This window comes from Rhipicephalus microplus, chromosome 2 (genome assembly GCF_043290135.1).
Source record: "Rhipicephalus microplus isolate Deutch F79 chromosome 2, USDA_Rmic, whole genome shotgun sequence".
NCBI lineage: Eukaryota > Metazoa > Arthropoda > Arachnida > Ixodida > Ixodidae > Rhipicephalus > Rhipicephalus microplus.
Window position 1 is genome coordinate 167,105,981 of NC_134701.1, and position 16,870 is coordinate 167,122,850.

General features: G+C 43.1%; 1 long non-coding RNA gene across 1 annotated transcript in view; it reads left to right on the plus strand.

The window, feature by feature from the left end:
- The first annotated feature begins 10,527 nt into the window (after nt 1-10,527).
- The window catches only part of LOC142786636 (uncharacterized), a 39,476-nt gene continuing 33,133 nt past the window's right edge, over nt 10,528-16,870 (plus strand). Inside the window, exon 1 of the long non-coding RNA XR_012889100.1 lies at nt 10,528-10,663. This is a non-coding gene — a long non-coding RNA (uncharacterized LOC142786636). The remainder of the gene's footprint in view (nt 10,664-16,870) is intronic.

Consider the following 16,870-nt stretch of genomic DNA (forward strand, 5'->3'; position numbering starts at 1 on the left):
AACTTTTCGCCTAAGACCGCCGACTCACACACATGTCGGCTCTCCGACACGGGGACTCCTCTCACATAGGACCGCCGATCGCGACGCGCCGCAGGGCTTCTTTTATTTGCACCGGGTCCAACCAAAATGTCCAATCAGAAGCGCCGCTGGTCGTCAGGGCAGATTCCTCCAATGGGGTCGCCGCTGGGCCACGTCAGACCCCCAGACACGAAGACGCCGGCTCGCTGTCACGTGCGCTGCTGACTCAATGCACGTGGGCCAGAGAGGCACCGCGCGTGTTTACGCCGTTGAGTTGTTCGTGTCAGGCGGACTGCGGGCTGGCCTTGACCCAGATTGCCTTTTTCAGAGGCACGGACGTTTGACGAGGACTCGCTGGCATAACAATGCACGCACAATCACACTGAGAAAGTCGCGCATTTGAAGAAAAAACAAAAAAGTGCTCAAGGTCACGAGGCGTGCGTGACATTTTTTTTTGTGGTCCTGCCATCTCTCTCTGTTTAGCTTCCAGTGGTTTTGCCGGGACGAGAGAAGAAAGAATGCAATTGCAGCATGCGACAAACCTCCCCTCGCACTACATGGATTCTCAATATTTTGCGGCGTTGAATTCGTGAGGCAATAGGCTGTTCCAGTGAATTCATTCCATAGTTACTTGAAAAAGTGTTTCAGGGCCCCTTTAAGGACAATGTAAGTGGTACGACATTGAGTATTGGAGTAAGGATACACAATTCATGCCAGGCTTTCTAAATGTGCACGCACAGAGAATTTCATCCCATAGGAACAGGCAGTACACTACATAGAAGGCCGAAACCACGCAACACCACTGCGTGGACGGGCAGGGTTCGGCATGTTATGCGAATGTAACCTCGTGTGTGCATGACCTGTTGATGCACCTGCTTCACGTGATCTCCGTACCGAGTGGCTCCGATACCGAAAAGGGCAGGGAAGGAATTTGTCTTGCGAAGTCTGCATCAGGCGTGCGGCAAAGGTTTGAAGCTCACTTCTCGCATCATCCTCTTGCGGCTTGTAATGAAGTAATTATAACGATCTATTGCTACAAAGTTTTTTATTGAAAAAGCAACAGCCTCTAGTGTCTGAATAAACGTCCTCATGTGACCTAGCGAAACGCCGTTAAAGTAAATAACAAACAAAACAAGAATCACGAGCACATCTTTTGTAGATGCGAAGCAGCTCAGGGTAGAGGTGAATCCGGTGTGCGGCGTGATCACACACTTACTGCGCATATGCGTCCGCTCCCCCGTTCTTTTTCAAAACTCCTCCTCCTCTCGCCTCGCAATGCCGACGCAGACAACGTCTGCAAGCTAGTTTCCAGATTGCAAAAAAAAAGTGACTGATCGCGCTGCACAACCACTTATTGGCCACACCGTGTATATGGGCTCTGGTTCTTCACCAGCAGGAAGTGCCGGTGGGAGATTTCTCCTGTGCATCGTTGAGCAACAAAAGTTCGCAGCATGCGCGTTAAGTAAAAGCCGACTGTGGCTTTCTATGTCCAATCTGAGTCTCATATGTCTCGTTGCTCATCAGCACCGATTGACATTTACCAGAAGGAAACACCGGTCTATCACTGAATGATTTGTGCCTCCCCAGCTTTCCCTCCTGCGCAACGCCGCGATAAGCACCAAAGTCAACGGCGCCGCCAGTGTAAGCGTAAGCGACTGATGCTTCGCATCTACACTTGGTTCCTTTTAGCTGCAATCAGTGTAATTTTCTTTCCCTTTCGATCTACACTATACTTTACCCTGACGGCAATACATGGTTTCGGATTCGTTCGTCATCGTCCTGCGACTACACGTGAAACACCTCTTATACCTTACGAGAGCGAACAAGTGCCGAGGAGCTGCCGAGCAGAAGACGCTACGTGTATGAATAGATTATAAAAGGCTAATTGGCTTTCCTATCGATTAAGTGGCCTTGTAGCCTTTACAGTGCTGAAAGGAACCTATGAGATGGAGCATAGGTTGCAACCCCTTAGAATTCCGTAAGGTAAATTTCACCGAATAACATCAATACCAGTGTTCAACTGTACTTGAAATAAAAGTTTCACGTTAAATAGCGTTGATATGGGTACCAATTTTTAAAATAGGCTTTTATAGGCATTTCTAAAGATTTAGGCACAGATGGGATAAATGGGCATTTATGATCTCAATAAAACACTGAAAGCTCTTCTTAACCTCTAGTTTATGCTCATATATAAAAGTGGCACAATAGCAGCGCATAAAACAAAATAGGCATTTACCTATGATCCAGTCTCTAGTCATTAGACATTTTCTGCAAAACACGAAGACACATTGCCATTTTTTGTTTATTTTCTTCCAGCGCACGGCTTACTTTCTGTGCGATTGTGAAAACGTTCGAGGGCACATTGCGCCATTCCGAAGTGGCTCCAGTAGTCATGCAGCTCAGGATGCCTAAATCAGGCAATGGTCGTGTGCAGAGCATTTATTGGGTGGCCATTCGGCCTTATGTCATCATTTGTCGAGAGAAAAGTTAGAGATTTCTAGTTTACTTTGACATTTATTTCTATGGCTCATGTGCTGTGATGTGCTACAATTTATGGCTCACATGTTCTCAGGAGCCAGAATCATTTCATAGCGCGCTGTTTATTCTGGACTACGTGTTCTCAAATGTATTTTAACGATTACTGGCTGAGGAGACTTGTACACATAAGAGAGCGATATTAGTTATATTTGTGGAGATAAACCACCCGTCTGGTCGTTGACCGCTACTCTATGTTCTCTGCAAAGAGAATAATAAGTACCGCCATATTATGCCCTAGCATACTGTGTTTCCTTTCCGCAACATCTGCCGCAATTATTCTCCAGCAACCCCACACAATAAAGCCATGCTTAGCTAGCGTCATTTCGTGCGTCAGACTCTCACGTCGTTGGGGTGTCACCCATTTTATCACGTTCAGCAGGAAGAGATAAAAATTAACACCTGTTTCATAGTATTTACTTCAGAACATACATTCCCGAGCTAATACAATACAACGTCGTTACTCTTGAACAATAATATCTATGAAAGAGCAGCCTATTTTCTCTCGATACGCTGGGTCGTGCGTCAGAGATATTTTTACAGGGTCTTCTAGTGTGAAATAATACAAGCAATCATATTAGAATGTACACTGAATTCTGGACTTCGCATTCTCAAGCATCTTCAAACGACAAGTGGCATAGGGAAATTGAGCATAGAAGTGAGTGATATTAGTTATATTTGCGGAGATAGAACGTGCGTCTTGCTTGAGTGTCTTTGGGCATTTTATGTTATCAACAAACGACTCATCCGGGTTGACGACGTCGTTGGCGTCTAACTTCACCTCATAACTTTGTGGCATGAAAATGTCATTTCATAAGTTTAGCACAGTAACGAAATGTAATCGTGTTCAATTAACTTAGCTCTTTCGTAGAAATAGAATCACACCATATTCACGGAACAATAGGCTCCTTCAATGGTTTCTTCGGTGTCTCTTGATAACCTTACCAATCCGACATGTCTTCTCGCTACCACCGAGCAAACTGCGTATTTGGTGTGTCCTTGGAATGCCGACAATCTGTTTCCGGCTGAAATCAACTTCAAACGCTGATATGATGTTGTGTCAACCTGTCATTTAGGCATCACATTTCGCGCATGCATTGTCAACCGCACGACAAAGGTTTTCATACAGAACACTCTCTGACCTTTCACGAACTTCTTTTCCAGTTTATAAAGCACGCTAGTGTGCTTTGTGGTGACAATCATGTGATCATTTGTCAATCAGCAGAACCCAGAAAGTTCTGAGGGGCTGAGCAGACCATGTTTACATGAGCCAACTTTGTCATTTTTATCAATTGAAGCGATATACACGTGACACCCATCTGGTATCAGTCAATACAGTAAATTCTCACACTAGCTTAACCGGCCACTTTTAAGGCGCAAACCCTCAATGAATTACCAAATGCGAAAATTGACCATCGCTGTCCAGCGTCCGCAGCGTTAACCCCATTGACGCAAAAAAAAATTTCTATTTGTGCACTAGTGGCCACAGCCTGAAAAAAACAGCGTAGCAGGGCCGCCTTCTTCGTTTGTATATTTCTCAAGTTTTCAGTGCTTCACGGAGCCCAGTTTGCCATACATCCGCACCCTCAGGTCACACAATCACGCAGTGCTCAATACAAGCCTAACATAAGGCTAACAGTGCTCAACATTAGTGCAACATAAACCGGAAGGCCTAAATTACATTAGCCAGTAATTATTCACAATACTTTTCCTGAAGTAGTGAAAATTATTTTGAAACATTTACTTGATGCGCGCGCAGTGATAGAAAGGGCACCACCGCCTCAACAAGGGACGTATTGAAGAGGTGGTGGCCAAAACCAAAGGAATCGGCGTGTTGTCAGTGCTGAGCTCTTCCGCAGATATCACGCTAGAGGTATACCTCTAGCGCACTATGCACTAGAGGATAAAATCAGAACTACGCCATAACCTACACAACAATGACGTTATTTTTTTTTCTTTCTACCTTGCTTACTGCTTTCATATCTCCGTTTTGTTTCTACATGTATTTCTGTCTCGGTCTTTCTGTGTCTCTATTTTTCTCTCTTTTTCACTTTTCTGTATTGTTCCTGTTTCTTGCCTTCATTTCTTTTTCCTTCTTTTTTACTTTGCCCTTTCTTTGTTCCTCTTTCTCTTTATGGGCTACTTCCTTTTCTCTTTCTCTTTCTTGCTCTACGTTCCATTTCTCTCTATTTCTATTTTTCTCTTTTTTTCTTACTCTCGCTATTTCTCTTCATATGCATTTATTAACAACAAAATTAAAAGAGCATGCTACGGCCCAGTTTTTACCAATGCCTAGCGAAACTCTTGAGGAGCATCAATGGGATGAGCCTTCTTTATCGACCATGCTAGACAGATTTACCTCCAGCTTAAGTAGCTCTACTGTGAAAATTATCTTCGTGTGAAGACGTCATCATACCACATCATGATGTCACATAATGGTGTCACAGATCACGCAGATCACAACAATTTTGTTTTGGCCCCATCGCGAGATCGCATGATGATTTCATAACATAACATTGTGACTTGGCCAAAATTGGTACTGTCTCCGAGGTGAGGCAGAAACTGCATCACCTTTAGGATTGAGTTTCTGCCTCTTTGAATCATGGAACCATACGGTGGGGCAATAATCTGCCGTACATCGACATGGAGGCCGACCAAAAAAAAGGAGGTTTGTAGGGGAAAGCTTTTAGAGGGGTAGGGGGGCGTATAAATAAATTGACTGACAAGAAATTTAACATATCTTTCTTTCACCTTTGGCTTTAGTGTTTTTGTCATCTTCATCGTCGTCGCCGTCATTGTTGTTGTTGTTGTTGTTGTTGTTGTTGTTGTTGTTGTTGTTGTTGTTGTTGTTGTTGTTGTTGTTGTTGTTGTTGTTGTTGTTGTTGTTGTTGTTGTTGTTTTGGGAGAGGATTCTATCGGGTCTGAGTGGCAGCGTCCACTTAACACTATTGGGACACTCACCACCATACTTGGTTAATACATCTGTAGTGTCTGAACAAACTCAAAGTTCAAGCATTTGTTGAAGCAGGAATTAGGAACAGCCAGCCTGATTGGGCTGGCCAAAGGCTCAATTCGGCAAACCTTTTCACCATTCCTAATACATCTGGAATAGTGGTCATTGTCATTGCCTGGTGAGAATTGAAATGAATGTGTGATAAAGTCGTAATATTTTCAAAGTTACTAATCCTTTGTCAAAATAGGTGCACTGTACCAAATTTATTTATTGGCAATATTTTTAAAGCTGGAAGGCGCAAGCTGTCATTTAGTTTACACAGCTATGCCCGCTAGATTGTATTCGTAGGAAAGCAGCATCACTCTTACTTAGCATTAATCCATAATGATCGTAGAAAGGGTCTCGAAATTTAGTTGCTTTCTGTGGATACCCCACAGTCCCACCAGCAAAGGGCATCAAAATAAGGTAAACGCCCAGATGTAGGGCAGACAGATGGCGGGAGTTTGCGAATTGTGGAATCACACGAATGTCGAAACGCACATTCACACTGACAAGTGCCTTGTCCGAATCGATGCCAATAGTTGCGGTGAAAAGAATTTCACCATCAAAGAATCCTGCACTCAATAGCTCAGAATTTCTGGTAGCACGAGGCTTAATAAGGCAAGATCAAACCTGTTTTCACAGAATGTGACTTTTCGAAACTCGTAAAAACGATTGCAATACTAACATGTGAAGAGACTGCAACCACTGGCACATCTGTGACAGAATTCATCAACTGATATAATTTGATAGGGCGATGAGTCAATAATCAGTGAAAACCAGGTGTAAAACGCAACCTTTTGTTGAGAGACAACACTGAACATTTGGATGGACAAGTAATTAAAATTTAGGATCTTCTCTGGTTCAACAACTAACTTGTAAACACTAGCATGCATGCCTCGCAGCCCGAATGAACTTGTGACACAAATGCCCAGAATTCATAAAGCCTTACATATTGCCCCATTGTCATTAGTTACTCCTCCAGCATGTACGCACTTCTTCACTAGTGAGCATGAAACTTCTTCAGGTCCTTGTTAGACAGCAAGCCTAGCAAGACACGTGTAAAAAAGAGAACAATAAAATAACAATTGAAAATTCATTTTACAGATATATACGAATCAAGATCTAGTAGATGTTTTTAATTGTTTCAGAACTTCATGATATTTCAGAGGATCTGTTGGTCGAAATAAGTTGACCAGCACAAATCCTGAGAAGCCTTTACGAAACTGCCCTACGCATGATAACCTCTTATACACCGTAATAATGCCAGAACCATTCGATTAGTTTCTTGTAAGCGAATCACATGCTGTGCTGTTAGGGTTCAAGACCCCGCTATGGAGATTTTGTCCAATTTATTGGACAACGGTTCTGGGAAAGTACAAAAATAATGGCTGTTCTGACGCCCCTGAAACCGGCTGTCCAACAAATAGGACAACTACTAGCGCCACCAGCGGCGTGGGACAAAAATTGGTCGAGAGCAAGCCTGGTGGGACGCAGTCAAGATGGCAGCCTTCAGCGGCGCTGCGTTTTACGGCAGCGTGCGTGAAAGTTAGTGAGATTTTTCTACTTTTCGAGTCTTTTGCCATGATTATTACGACCAGAAAGAAAGTATAACGTACCCAGAACGCGTTAATTTGCGAGGCGGGTACAGAATTGCATCCGTAGTTTCTACATCTCCATGGGATAGTGATGTACAATTTATTGGACAACGGAACCGAACCCACATTTTTTTGCCCGTTCGTTTCTTTCAATGTGTTTTTATTTGTTTAACGCTCTGCCTGTATTTCGCTTTCTCGTTTTTTTTTGGTAAAAGTGTTACTACTGTTTTTTACAGGAAACCGACCACGCGTTTCTGACGAAACGGCCGAGTGAATACTCGAAAGAATTGCAGCCAGGGAATCATCCGACTTGGACCTGTCTGACAGCGATGAAGAAGCGCCTGAGGACGTTGCCGTTTTGGATGACCTAGAGAAAGATTTAGAACCGGATGTTGACAGCAGTGACGAGGAACCCGTACACACTGCACCTGCTGCTCCAAAAAGGGCCGCGCTTTGGAAAACCACCGAAAGGTATGACTTACTATTTCTGGTGACGAAGACGCGAGCTTACCTTAATTTCAAAACAAATATTTCGCCCTCGTCGTTTGAGAAACGTCTTTTCTAGCACAGTACCAGCTTCTTGTAATGCTTCTTGTAAGAAGCAAATAAATAAATAAATAAATAAATGAGTGAATAAATAAATAAAAAACTAATAAACAAATAAACGCCCTTTACTTGCAGTTCTCCCCAGGCATGGCTGCCGGACTTCAACGTCACCTCAGACAGCGGTGAAGTGCGAGCCCTGTGGCGACCGTTCGAGTACTTTCAAGAATACATTTCGGATGAAATGGGGGAGACGATGTCTACCGCTATGAACACTGCACATGTGGTCGATACCGGGAAGAGCCTTTGCACGACTCCTGAAGAGCTGAAAGTATTTTTTGCTCTTTCGATCACAATGTCGTGTGTTGGGTACCCTCAAATTCGTATGTACTGTGCAAAACGAACGAAAGTGCCTTTAGTTGCAAACCACATGACAAGAGAGCGTTTTTTTACACTGAGGTCGCGACTCAAAGTTGTGAATGCCCTTGACGTAGATGATGCCACGAAAGCGCAGGACAGGTTGTGGAGGATACGGCCGCTTGTTGTTGAGGTACAAAATGGGTGTCTGCGTCTTCCTCGCGAAAAACTTTTGAGTATTGACGAGCAAATGATACCTTTCACTGGGCGTACCCACCTGAAGCAGTTTGTTCAAAGGAAACCTAACCCAGAAGGGTTAAAAAACTTTGTGTTGGCTAGTCCCTCTGGCTTTATCCTTGACTTTGAAATCTATCAGAGAAAAAGTCGCTTCTTCACCCTGGGATCTCAGGCATTGGTGAATCCGCGGTACTGAGGCTGACACAGAGTCTAACCAGAGGAACGAAGCTTTTTTTTTCGACAGGTATTTCACTTCTTCAGGGCTACTCGACAAGCTGGCCGAAAAAGAGATTGCAGCAACCGGCACAGTTATGAACAATCGTGTGCCAAAGACTGTAAAGCTTTCGTCGGAATCGCAGCTTAAACAGAGGGGTCGTGGCGCATCAGAGATGTGGGTCCGAAAAGACGATAAACAGGTTGTTGTCAGATGGTATGACAACAAGCCGGTGACACTGATGTCGTCGTTGCATGGAAAAGAACCATAAGACACTTGCAGACGCTGGTGTGCCAAAGAAAAAAGGCACATAGATGTCCCGAGGCCCCACATTGTCCAGGCATACAATGCTAACATGGGAGGAGTCGATATGGCCGACCGCATGCTAAGCTTTTACCGTATGAAAGCCCGTGTAAAGAAGTGGACGATACGCTGTATTTTTCACCCTTTTGACATCTCACTCTGCAACGCTTGGATCTTGTACATGCAAGACATATCCAGCTTGCGCAAACAGAAAAAAGATATTTTAAAGTTCCTTGACTTTCGTATGTCAGTCGCTGACGTGCTTGTGGCCCAGATGAGCCAGTTGAGCAGTGACGATGACGACGCACTCTGGTCTCCTCCAGAAAAACGAGCTCCCCTGCCTCCAAGTGAGGTGAGAACAAAAACCGTGGGCCACATGCCAAGGCTTGCCGACATCCCCAATGCTGCTCGTTGTAGATGGGAGGGCTGCTCAATGAAAACTAAATTTTTTTGTACCAAATGCACTTTTTTTGCATCACAAAAGAAAGGCACTGCTTTGAGAAAGCACACTCGAAATGATGTTGGGATTGTATGAAGAGTACTACCGTTTTCATGAATATTTTTCGGGGTGCAATGTACGTGGAATTGTTGCAATTATGAAAGTCATGCAAAAAGTGTTTCTTCCACAAGTTCTTTTGGAATCACAAGTTGTTTTGGAATCAAGCTCCATTCTTGTGCGTCGTTTGTATTATGTTGTCCATAAATATTTTACAAAGTTTTTAATTTGTGTGCATTCTTTTATACCAACTGAAACAATCTCTTTTTAATGCTTGCTCCAATATCATCAACCGACAACAGACACCATCAGACCCGATGTACAATACATTGGACAATTGGCCACGCCCAAGCAATGTACGATGCCAGAATACTGGATGACACTTTTTACCATCGTACCAAGAAAAGTCATTTTTGGGAGTTTTACCAAAAATCATTATCCTTAACTCACGCTGGGTCTCACAATGTAGTGGGTATGAATGATAAGCACAAACTTGTAATTATTTTACCAATGTCTCATCATTCTCTGTCAAAAAGGTGGACTGTGTGCAGGGCACTCAACTTAGACAACAATGAAACACGTTTTTTTCTTATGTTTTAAATGAGAAAATTGTTGAAAGTATACAAGAGCAATCTATGATAAAATCAAAGAGTACAAAACATGGAGCCTAACAACACAGTGTGTTCTAGACAGCGCTCGCGAAGTCAAGGGATCTTCTCACAAATTGCTGAAGCCTTAAGGCAAGTTTTAACGGACAGTACACTCTAATATTCTCGCAATACATGATTATAAAGATAATTCCTCTCAACTGTTGATGAAGTCTTAGATTCCAGTCTGACTTCGTAAAAAACAAGTGCGACATTTGCCATGCCAGTTTCAACTTCTTTCTCCAAAAGCTGCAATAATTGTTCTCCAGCAAGTTTTCACAATCCTTTACTTTTTCAGAAGCTGTATTTCGTGGATAAGACTTGAATCATATGTCCTTCGTGAACCTTCTGTTTTTATGAGTTCAGCAGACAGTTGTAGAGATTATTATCTATTTTGACACAGGTTGTTCGGGATATTTATTGCCAAGCGCACACAAAGCATCATTATTTTTATGGAAAAGAGCAAAGTTCATAAAGGTACGCCTTTTTTCTACCGACATGCCAATGCTTACGTCAAAGGCAGCTTTTTCTTTATTTCGTATACTCAAATATACACAAGAGCGTTTCAGAGTGCATTCCTAAATCTGCAAGTCAAGTTGTTCACAAATTTAGAGATCTTCCAATAAGACCTGGTTGAGGAAAGCTATAACGAGAAGTAAAAGAGATAACGTACAACCTCTTAGTTGAAAAGAACAGGAAGGATAAGGAGCTCGTCCTTTTCAGGTACGATAGTTTTCTTCACGACATCATTAAATAACTTGTCAAGTGTTCAGGCATCCCAAATGCATTTGGGTATCAGGGTTATCACGCATTGCATGGCGTCTACTTGCATCGCATCGTATTGCAATACGAAATGTAGTGCCCTGCATTACGGCTACTGAACGGCATACTTAAAGAGCATGTTTAGTTTGACATGCATGCTGTCCCAGTAACACATATGAAAACGCGCAATCATGTTATGAGCTTCTGAATGTGTCGAGATAACTTCACCATCTTAGTCTCATTTCACGCACTTCTTATGGGCAGAACTATCTCAACGTAACTTTCAGACTTTTAAATTTAATTCATGCGGATAGGTTAGTTCATTCTTAAGCATTAGCTCACAAGGTAATATTTCTTGCATAATAAAGCGTGATAGTGACAAATTATCTAGTGGAAAGTGCCAACACGTGCCATATTTCTAAGCAGAGAACACCGCAGCAACAATCTAACGAAGTTTGTCCCCTTATACCGCACAAAACATGCTAAGAACCCAAACGTAAGATAAGGCAAGTGCACACTGTGAGATGTCATAAAAATGCTAATTATCAAACAACAGTGATGGCACATGACAACTGCGCAGTGCTAGCGGTAACGCGCCCCAAGTAATGCCGTTACCAGCAACATGTCACAAAACATCGAGAACTGTTATGAAATCACAGAGCCAATTTTGGCACCCTAGTTGCTCACCGCCACCATCGCCTGTTTTCGCAATACCTTTCGTGCTAAATAAGATTTTTTTTTAAAAGTCACAGCTAATTTAAGAATTGAATGATTTCGAGTGGACGAAACTCCGGAGGCGCATCCGTAAATCATGAATCCCACTCGCAGCTGTTCCACAATTTCGAAGAGCCTGTCCCAGTGTTGTTTGGCGAAAACGTGTGCAGTTCGCCCAGCTGGCGCATCACGGAAAAGAGTTCTTTGCGGCGTTCTTGCCACTATTGCACCGTCTTAAGTACGCCCCGCATGAGTGCCGGGTCTTGGTTGAACACTTCGTCCATGAACTCGCGCCCGCCGCTCTCAAGCTACTGCCGCGTGAACGAGCTGGTGATGAGAGCGAGCGCCGCAGCGTCATCTAGTGGGCACTCCGAGTACTAGGGGCGAATACTACAGGCAACGGTGAATCAGCCCACACCATAAGGAGTTCCGCTCCTAAAATACCAAGGACTTGATGGAATCGAACCCAGGTCCTCTGCATGGGAGCTCTTACTCCAGCAGTGAGCCACGGTGGTGCTTGAACCTTCACTGCAAACTGACTTTACCTAGGCTTCATGCCGAATAAGGAATCATGTCAACATCTGTAATAAAGCGTTTCACAATAGTAAAGTAACAAGGTGCTACGTAATCCGAACTGCGTAACGGTCATGTTTTTCTGATGAAGGACAAATAAGGCGTAGTGGACGCTTCTCTATACACAAAAATTAGGATTCACAGTGTAGTGGGTATTAACTACGTAAGTGTGCTTACAGCAGTTGTCCCAAGAGTATATAAAAATGCTGTAAAAAGGCAGCTCTCCTGGTTTTCGCTGTGACTGTGCTGCGCGTTCCATGCAGGCTTGGCGTTTCTTTTTCCTTGTTTGGTCGCTTAGTAACGTACTCGTTACAATTCGCTGACTGTAATGAGTAGTGTGATTGCGTTACTTTTTTTGGTAACTGTGGTGTCAAATTGCTCGTTACAGTTTCATCTTGAGGGCGCCATTTTTCCAGTGGTCTCCCCTTCAAAAATTTTGTCATGCGCAAGTTCACTGTCAGCAGCACGTCGTAGCTGGTCATAGCCCCCGAAATTATACGCACAAATCTCGGAGGCCGTAATGTACCTTCGTCTGCATTTGCGTTTAAATTACAGATGCCATTCACATTGCTTCTTTCTTTTGATGTTTTATTCTTGCTTTTCGACGCGTTGTTATTCTGTGTTTACTCACACAAGCTGCATTGATACAAGGCATGTACTCGTAATCCGACATCCTAAGACAGGTGAACGTAGATTGGAAGAATAAGTGGATGGTATTTTCGAAGGAGCTAGGCCTCGCAACGTCAACATGCACGGTTATTTTGTACGCGCCTACATGCCGACTCTTCCTTGTGCACGTAAGACTGCCGAATTCTGAGCAAACCTCTCGATTGTGCGGACGCGACAGTAAATCCCCGAAGAACCTTTCCGAAACCACTGTGATCTAAAAAAAGTTAGAACAGGACAGTGGTTTTCGTATTTTCTATAACACATCTTTAGGTCTTCTGCTGCAGTATCCTCGTTACTACACAACTGGTTAGTTGAATACGCGCGTGCATGCGACTGAATTTGCGAATACAAGTTTGATCGTTCACGCCTAAAAGCTTTGCTGTCAATCATTCAGAGGTGTTTACTTCATCCCTGCAGCCCTGACAACAAATATGTGAAATTGTACGCCAGCTTTCATTAGTCACATATTGCTTTTCAATACTTTCTGGTTATACGAATTTCTGGTGATACGAATATTTTAGTGATCTTGTAAAATCGTAACACCAATATTTTACTGCAAACACCATAAAGATCATCACCGCTGTAGGTCTGTTGGTAGCGCATCGGACACGTTATTTCAAGGTCACAGGGTCGGTCATGGCCAGACGCAAGATATCTTTTTGTCCACTGTTGTTTCTTCTCGTTAATATTAGAAGTACGGTTAACCCCACCCCCTATATTTTCTTTGGCATTATAAGCAATTGAATGGACGAATGCATGAATGCGAAACTTTATTTAAAGTCCTGAGGTACATGACTCAACGCGCAGCGGGTCGTTTCCATGTTGGGACGATCAGGCCAAGCCCGACCGCCGCATCGTGGGTCCTCCGGACAGCTCACAGTTGATCCCCGGCGTCGGGGCTCTTGATAGCGGATAACCACTTTTATTAATTGGATTGGTCTGTGCCCCGCTACGAAGGGCAACGCCAGAGTATGTGTTCTAGGCTAGTGAATCCGTTGCAGTATCTGCAGGAGCTATTAGGATAAATGTGGGGATATATTTTATGCAATAAAACGGGGTTGGGATCCGAACCCGTCTGCAGTCGCCTGAGAGTCAAAGCCTGCACTCAACTTAAATTATTGTTAGGAAAAGGAAAGTTTCTCCTACGGAGGTAAAAGTGCTGGGTAAATTTCGTCATGATCTCTGTTCTTCACTACTGCGTGCCGACGGAGGAGTCTTCCGAGGACGCGGAAAGCGAGATCTCGTGATTGCATTATTTTTATTTTGTCTACGTGGTTGGCTATATGTTCGTTAATTTTTTATACCGGCCAATATTGCTTTTTGTAGCTTTCCAACAAATTTATTTTCCTTCGATATTTTTGATATTTGTGTTTTTGCATTGTACACATGCCAAGTCCTTATGATACTGCAAATTAATAAATGCAATTACCACCATGCTATAGTCCCTCACATGAGATTGCAGTGTCACTCAAATAATAATTTTAAAGCAATAATTTTAAGATTGTGATTAGTATCACATACAAATAATCTGCTCTATCACTACTCACCTGGGCCCGAATTCACAAAGCTTTCTCTTTGGCTACGCATTTTCTTAGCCAAAAATTCTCTTATCTGAAGGGATTACTATAGCGCGGGTATGAATTTAACTTATTCGGCACTTAAGAGGGCAAGGAGGACACACGATAGCCGATGAAACGACAAGGAAAGAAAGAAGTGTGTGCCGATAATATTAAGGTAGCACGCAAAGCGTCTAGCATTGAGAGTATACGATGATAGCCAATGATTTGCTACATCTAAGTTTCAGTTCCGCGAGCGTCTGCTACAGCGCTTACGGGATGCCGCGTACGTTGTAATAGACGTTTTGGTGGGCGGTGCAAAGCCAAGCACTCGCCTTTAATCAACGACTGTAGCTAAAAAAATAATTGCTTGATGGCCTTAAGCCACCGAGCAATCCATGCACTATCTCGCCAAGTACAAGTAAACAACACTCCAGGTGTACCACATAAATGAAACCACACAAAACTCGATGCATGCAATGTTTGAAAATGTGCCTCCAATGTCTTCCCCTATTTAACGCGACCAGTTACCTTACATTTCATTGAAGCTGCGCTGCTACTTAACTAATTCCGTGCAATCTAGCACGGTATAGTGGTGAACGTAAGGGTGTTTTGTACCTATAGTCAAAGGTAGCCTTTGTTACAATATTCTTATTACAAGACACATGAGCGACTGTGGTGCCTGCAGACGAATTGTGCTAAAATAGATAACAGCAGTAATCAAATGAAATTGTGAGCGCAATTTCACTGGTTCCATGCACCGCGGCATTTTTATAAAGCCGGAATGCGAGAACGTGCATACGCTTACGCTTAGGTATATGTCTACGTAAAATGAGGGAGACTCGTCGGGAGGTGTCTCAGGGCTAATGCTTTTCACAAAACACGGTGCAAATATTTCGTCCAGCGTTGTTTGAGTGCGCAAACAAAGCAAGGGACGTGTATACGAGTCTTGAGGTCGAGAGACGTTATCACACGTGCGAAAAGGATGAAGAGAGAGAGAGAGAGAGAGACTCTCGTTTCGGCTTCGCGAAAGCTTGAAATTGATAGATAATAAAGACAATTTTCTGGCCCAGCAGACGTCAGGGAAAGTCTCCGCAAAGCAGCGTCAGATGCTCGGAGAGCATAAAAAAGAGGAGTACGCGTTATATGGGAGTGACAGCCACTCAGAAAGCGAGATGAAGTGTTACTGTCCTTAGATGTGAGAATCATTGCTAATTAGGAGAGTTGAGTTAATGAGCCAAAACTTTCCTAAATAACGATAATGGAAGCAAACTGAGCATTCATCTAGTGAAAGTGACACAAGTGACAGTGAACTCGTAATAGTTGATTAGCGTTGTCACAGGCCGATATATATTTTTATTTTCTTACTTATATTTGGCAAACTATGAGAAGGTAGCCTACGTTAGAGCCGGCTATCCCAACGTCATGACAGTAATGTACAAGAATAAATAGCGCACGGTTATACAGTCACACGTGGCGGTTTCTATCTTCTAGTAACCTTGCGCAAACGCATTCTAACTATTTTTTCTATTTTTGACAAAGTTTCACCGGACGTTTTTGCATTTGGCTTCATTCGAAGGAATGACGATATATCAGCAATAGGGCGAATGCAAGCACTGCTGCAGTGGACGAGCGGTTACAGCGCTCAACTGCAATCTACGAGGTACTTAGTTCGATTCGCAGAATCACTGAGAAATGTTTTTTTTTTTTTTCAAGAGGTTGCCCGGCCTGACATTATGCGTGGTGGCGGGTACTAATTTTTTGAGAAGTAGGCTTTCGCACTTGCTTCTTTCACTCCCCTTTTGACCCAAAAGCGCTGTATTGTGCTCCTTCAAAAATTAAACAATTCAGGGTTCATAATTTTTTCCTCCATTCTCTCATATCGCAAAAGTGTCCAGTGCTGAAATACCAAATTATACCTGGTATATTACTTTTCACGTGTTTGGATATTCGACCAGCAATCAGTCTTCACGGTGTTTTGAAGAAAATCTACACATGCAGTGAGCTAACTGCTTGCAGCCAAGTTGACTGCCTTTGTAGGGACACGCTTTCGTGCTAATTTGGTGGGCATCATCAGATGCAGCAAGACCGAAGAGCACGGACAGTTAGCGCTGACGCGAACAGAGTGATTAGTTTGTATCTTCTCTCCCGCTATTTGTCATGCTGCACGCTTCAGTGTAATGTCGCTGTCAATGGTTAAAATGAACTATAGCAGTTAATCGAGTTCTGCTGAGAGGGTCCCCTATTGTCCAGAATGGAACAGAACAATGGCAATTTGATTTGTGTGATAAAGAGATACCCTGCTTTTGGTTACTAGAATAAATTTCTAAACTGAAGTTTATTTTTATTAACAACAGTTCCAGTACAGATGAAAGGTGCATGGACAAAATTCGTGTATTCAGCTTGCCTAGGTTTGTGACCTTAATTGTAATTGCGAACCGGTATCACAGTATGCATAAATATCACACAAATATACAACCACGGGTGATAGCTTGCTTATTCTGATTAAAATTGAAAGGTTGAAGTCGACATATTCAACCAACGCAATGTGTACGAGATATGCAATGTAGAGCAGCTATGCTCTAAACTAATCTTCGCAGGTCCGTTCCATTTTACCCAATTTCTTGCCCATGACTGTAGGTTGGTAAATAAAACA